This window comes from Otolemur garnettii, unplaced genomic scaffold, assembly GCF_000181295.1.
Source record: "Otolemur garnettii isolate 467f Iridium unplaced genomic scaffold, OtoGar3 scaffold00002, whole genome shotgun sequence".
In the NCBI taxonomy this organism is placed as follows: domain Eukaryota; kingdom Metazoa; phylum Chordata; class Mammalia; order Primates; family Galagidae; genus Otolemur; species Otolemur garnettii.
The window spans coordinates 27,249,970-27,255,811 of record NW_003852397.1 but is presented as its reverse complement, the minus strand read 5'-3'; the positions used below and the strand labels follow the sequence as shown (position 1 = coordinate 27,255,811).

Below are 5,842 nucleotides of genomic sequence, written 5' to 3'. Positions count from 1 at the left end.
CATACACCTGAGATGGCGGGTTCGAATCCAGCCTGGGCTCGCCAAACAACAATGATGGCTGCAACCAAAAATTAGCCAGGCATTGTGGCGAGCACTTGTAGTCCCAGCTACTTGGGAGGCAGAGGCAGGAGAATCGCTTGAGCCCAGGAGTTAGAGGTTGCTGTGATGCCATGGCACTTACCAGGGTGACAGCTTGAGGCTCTGTCTCAAAAAAAAAAGAGGATTGCTTGAACCCAAGAGTTTGAGGCTGCTGCAAGCTATGACACCACAGCACTCTGCCCAGAGTGAAAGAATGAGACTCTATCCCCTCAATAATAACAACAACAATAATAATGACAAAAATGGACAAAAGATTCCAATACACATTTCTCTAAAAAATATATACAAATGGCCAATAAGTACATGAAAAGATGCTCAACATCATCAACCATCAGGGAAATACAAATCAAAATCACAATGAGATACCACTTCATATCTACTAGGATATTAATAAATAAAAAATGGATAATAACAAGCATCAGTGAGGATATGATAAAATTGAAACTCTTGTGCACTGCTATTGGAATTGTAAAATGTTGTAGCCACTTCAGAAAATAGTTTGGCAGTTCATGACCCAGCAATTCTACTGCCACGTATATAGTCAAGAAAAATGAAAATAAAAACTTATGTCTACACAATTTTGTGTACTCTTCCCTAGGGAGGAGGAAAGCCAGGGCAAGTTAACAAAAAAAAAAAAAAAAAAGAGGGCCAGGAGTGGTTACATCTATAACCCCAGTACTCTGGAAGGGCCAGGTGATGGATCACTCAAGCTCAAGAGTCTGAGGTTTCTGAGAGCTAGGGGGACACCACGGTTCTCTAGCTGGGGCAACAGAGCAAGACTCTGTCTATAAATAAATAAATGAGTGATTTTGAAAAATCCAGGAAAACAAAAGCATAAAAGAAAAAGAGTCCCCACCCCCAATCCAATGTAGTTACAGAGACAACTGAACAACACAGTTCTGAACAACACAGAACTTGGCCCTGAAGTTTTCTAAATTAGCAATGGCCTTTTTGTTTGATGCCTCTTTGCCTCAGACCCCCTGTGGTGACACATGACTCAGCTAGTGAGGGGCAGGGGCTCAGGAACCTTAGTGATGACAGAGAAGTAGAGACAACTCTCTGGAAGGTCTATCAATGGATGAAGGCTGGTCAGTATGCAAAGCAGACCAGGAGGACCGGAATGATGGCATGCAGCAGGCCACACACATCTTGTCCTCATCAGAGCAAGTACAGAGACTAGATCTGGTTCTCTGCCCCCTATCTTTCTTCCAGTGGAACAGGCTGTCTCAGGTGATAAGTCCCCTGTCACTAGAGGATCCAAGCTTTGGTTACGCAATGACCAGGAAGAGAAGTTGCTGAGATGATTTAAACTGGAGGTGGAACTACGTGACCTTAACAATCACTTCCAACCTTGAGCTTCTGACTAGTAGCCAGTTTTCTTTGTGTCTCACCACTCTTAAAACTCTCCAGTCCCAGCTCACATCACTCAATGAGTGTCAATTCATTCTGTCACTCTGGAACATCAGCATGTGCTGTGTGCCAGGGCCAGGGTTCAGTGGTGAACAAGGTAACACCTCTGCCTCCTTGAAGCCCACATTCTCCTGGGTAGATGCAGACAATAAACCCCTAAATAATGAATAAGAACAATTCAGGTAAAAGCTCCATGAATAAAATACAGCGAGAGAATGAGAGAAACTGATGGAGAAAGGGGCTTCTTTGGACAGAGTAGTCAGGAAAAACATCTCTACAGAGAAGACATCTGAGCTGAAAAGTAAGAAAGAGTCAAAGTGGGAAGAAGTGGTGGAAGTACAAAGGCCCTGAGAAGTCTCCTGATAACCTGAACTCAAATTTTCATGAATTGCATCTCATCCTAAAGTCCCCACCAAGGCCAATGGTCCTCAGACTCATAGTCTTCCTTTTCCTCGATTAAAAAAATCAATACAGACATGAACTTTCCACTGGAGAGTGTGTTCTGAGTGAGGGCACAAAGGAATATGTGTGCATCAGCATGTCAACTCCCTAAAACCTGGGGCCTTCCCTGGACAGGGGTTGAGTCTATTTTTGTTGGGCACAGGTCTCTTAGAGAATACAATGTAAGGGGAATCTTCTGGAAAAATATATACCTGTGTCCAACCATCTCATGCACATTTGAGGAGGTTCCCGGGGCCTCGGGTTCAGAACTCCTGTCTGTGGAGTTACAGAAGAAAGAAACTCAACTGCTGGCCAGGTGCAGTGGCTCACACCTGTAATCCTAGCACTCGGGGAGGCTGAGGATTGCTTGAGCTCAGGAGTTCAAGCCCAGCCTGAACAACAGGAAGACTCCATCTCTACTAAAAATTGAAAAATTAGCTGGGAGTTTGTGCTGGGCACCTGTAGTCCCAGGTACTTGAGAGGCTGAGGCAAGAGGATCATTGAACCCAGGAGTCTGAAGTTGCTCTGAGCTTGGCTGAGGCACAGCACCTGGGCAACAGAGAGAAATTCTGTCTCAAAAATTAAAAAAAGAAAGGAAGGAAGAAAGAAATGAAGGAAAGAAGGAAGGAAGGAAACAGCCAAGAAGAAAGAAATTAAATGGGTGTAGTCCAGGGAGACCATACAGATAAAATCAATATCTGCTGGAGATGAATGAGCGGGGGGAAAAGGGGACATAATCAGACCCTTGCCCCTAACAGACTCCCACACTCAGAGATTAGAAGATGTCAGCCAGTCAAGGCTGGAGGCCTCAAGGAATCAAGTGAAATCTTATCCACTCCACTCCCACTCTACCACAAAGAAACAAACATTCAGTCACACGGCAGAACTTCCAGAGAAGGTCCAAGACCCACTTCCCAGGAGTGTCCCACTTTCTGAGATAATACTTTGCACAAGCTGGGTTAACCACAGGAGATGTTACCGCAAAGCCCAGATTTTCCAGTGTTACAGTAGACAACCACTGCTTCTGCGTAAATAACGACAGATCGTTAGCAGGAGAGGACACCCACTTCATTAAGAAGCCAGGGAGGTGGATGCACTGTTAGACGTGGGCAATAGTAACAATGAGAGTTGCTAATACGCATAGAATTTGCCTTAAACGGATCACTATTTAAACACTTCAATCTTATGCAACCCTTGGTTTGTACTACTGTCATCCCCATTTGACAGATAAGGAAAGGGAGGCATATTTAGATGAAGTAACTTGCCCAAGACTACACAGCTAAGACAAAGACGTAGGAAGTGCTCCTTTTCCACACCCCCAGGAAGAAAGCGGTTATCCCTGGGCAGTGCACGAAATGCTTGAAAACAAGTTGCTGCCGGCATTCAGGACAACTACCGTTTGGCAGTTCTCACATCCGTGCCCAGAGCTGGAAGCAAGCCTGGGGCCGGGCAATAAATCCAGCAAGCCCAGTCCTCTAGGAACAAGCCGCTGTCGCCACGTTCAAGACCAAGATGAGGCCGCTGATGGCACGAGAGCAGCTCTCCACTTCGGCAAAGCCCAAGGGAGGCGATTTCCACTCAATCGGTCAACTTCCACCCTCAACAAAATGCTCACCGGTGTATGGCCAGGAAGCATACTTAACCCCTTCGGCGTCCGCCACCCTGGCCTCCGGTCTCAGGATCGTCTGACCGCTCGGTTTAAAAGATGCAGCCGCTAGCACAAGGGCCCCAGAGGGCTGGGGCTGCGCTCGCTGCCCCTAAGGACTCAGAGCCTGGCTCCCCCACCACCAAGTGACCGCCGGCCCTGTGAGCCACCACCAGCAGCGCCAGATTCGACGCTGGCCTGTGGTGCTCCTCTGGGCTGGAGAAAAAAGTTGGGGGAAAGGGGCGCGTCCCAGGACAGGTGGGGCCGCCCTTCCCGGAAGTGGCTCCGGGAATTTTCGCCCAATAGGCTTCCAGGGGACCGAAGTCAGGGTCTCCAGCAGGAGCAGCGGCTGGTCGGGGTCGGCGGTGGCACTGCCCACCTGCGCCGCGCCCCAGCGCTCAGTGCGCCCGGATGCGCTCTGTAAGCGCAGGACAAGAGGGCGCTCAGGACCCGCCTCAGGCACCGCTACCCGGGAGGGGGAAACTCAGAGCTGGAGGTGTGAGTCCAGCTCTGGGTCGATGGGTTAAGGCAAGGGAGGATCCAGCCCGGAAGAAGTTTCCGTTGCTGGGAGATCTAGCGGGGTATTCAGCCAGGAGAATGTAGTGGGGTGAGGGTGAGGGTGGGGGACCGGGTTCCCGATGAGCCGCCCGCACTCACCTCAGCGCGCAGCGCTGGCTCGGCCCCGCCGGGCTGGAGAGCGCACCGCAGCAGCCGCTGGGGTGGCGGTGGGGGCGGCGGCTGCCGGGACGGCTCCCTGGAGCGGGGCGGGGCGGGGCGGGGCGGAGGGAGGGAGGCCGGGCCGGCCACGTGGGCGGGAGGCGGGCCGGGGACCCCCGCGGGCTCCCGAGCCGGGTGGTGCTGGACTTAGACGCGGCTATCCCAGGCTATTTCTCCTCAGCCCTGCTCCCCACGTTCTGCTCGGATCTACGGGAGGACTAGGGCCCCCAGGATATCCCCCGCCACCTAAACCAGATTCGGATGGAGAGAACCCACTGGGTCGGAAAAGCGATGCGTAGCCCGTCCCCTCCAACCCCCCAGCTGAGAACGCGCCGTAAACCCCGAGGGCTAGTCAAGGGACAGGTAACTCAGCAGGAGAGGATTGTGGCGACTCTCGTGCCAGGAGTAGTAAGGGCTGCCCTACCGGACGAGGCCCAGAGCCTGCGCGTGGAGCCCCCCCACCTCCCCAGCTAGGCTGATCTTGGGCGTGTCTGATCCTGCCCAAGCCTCAATTTCCTCGACGGTGGAGGTGAGAATGAGCCACGAGCTGCATCAAGCCTGGCGTCCAGAAGGTTCTCAGTAATTGACAGTTTGTAGGTAGACGCTGAGCCTGAAGGTGAGAGGCCTGGGTCATCTCCACGGAAGTAAACATGATAATGTAAATAAAACTATATTCTGCATTCATTCATTCATTCAACAGATTAATGCTTATTGTCCTCTGGACATCCTTTAAAAGCAGAAATAAAGAATGCCCTGGCTCAGAGCCTGTAACTCAAGCGGCTAAAGCGTCAGCCACATACACCAGAGCTGGCGGGTTCAAATCCAGCTCAGCTGCCAAACAACAATGACGGCTGCAACCAAAAAAAAAACTAGCCGTATCTTGCGGTGGGCACCTGTAGTCCCAGCTACTTGGGAGGCTGAGGCAAGAGAATCGCTTAAACCCAGGAGTTGGAGGTTGCTGTGAGCTGTGATGCCAAGGCACTTTACCGAGGGTGACATCTTGAGGCTCTGTCTCAAAAAAAAAAAAAAAAAAAAAAAATGCCCTAAAATGTAGTTACTGGGCTCCTAACGTGTAAACTCTAAGATTCATCTGTTACTTCTATGTGCCAGAGTGCATTTCAGGTGCTTGATCAAAATTAACTCACAGTGACCTTGTGAGGTGTTTGGCCTGCCAGCCCACTTCATAGATGAAGAAACTGGAGCTTAGGGAAGAAAAGCCAGCCCCCAGGTCAGAAGAGAGACCCTGAGGGTCACAGTCCAGCCCCTGTTGACAGGAAGGAGCATCAGCCCAGGTGCTAAGGGTCTCACCAGGTGAAGCCATGGGGATTGAGAGCTCCCGGGGAGGCCACCTGCCCTGACAGCCGCCTCTGGGCCCCCAACCAGTGTGGGGTATTCAGAACTTGCTGTGTCCCAGCTGGGACTTTCTTCACAGCAACCTCTGCCTTTTGTTGCAAGTGCTTGTCCTCAAAGTACTGGGTGGCCTCTTTCTGGCTGGCAGCCCACCTTTTGGGGCCAGAAATCAAGCATCTT

At 51.0% G+C, this 5,842-nt stretch overlaps 1 protein-coding gene across 1 annotated transcript in view; it reads right to left on the bottom strand.

Annotated features, from left to right (window-relative positions):
• Positions 1-4,293, bottom strand: part of ARHGEF3 (Rho guanine nucleotide exchange factor 3) — a 321,547-nt gene extending 317,254 nt beyond the window's left edge. Inside the window, exon 1 of the mRNA XM_023512637.1 lies at positions 4,253-4,293. The gene's annotated coding sequence lies outside the window, so the exon portion shown is untranslated. The remainder of the gene's footprint in view (positions 1-4,252) is intronic.
• Between the last annotated feature and the right edge of the window lie 1,549 nt (positions 4,294-5,842).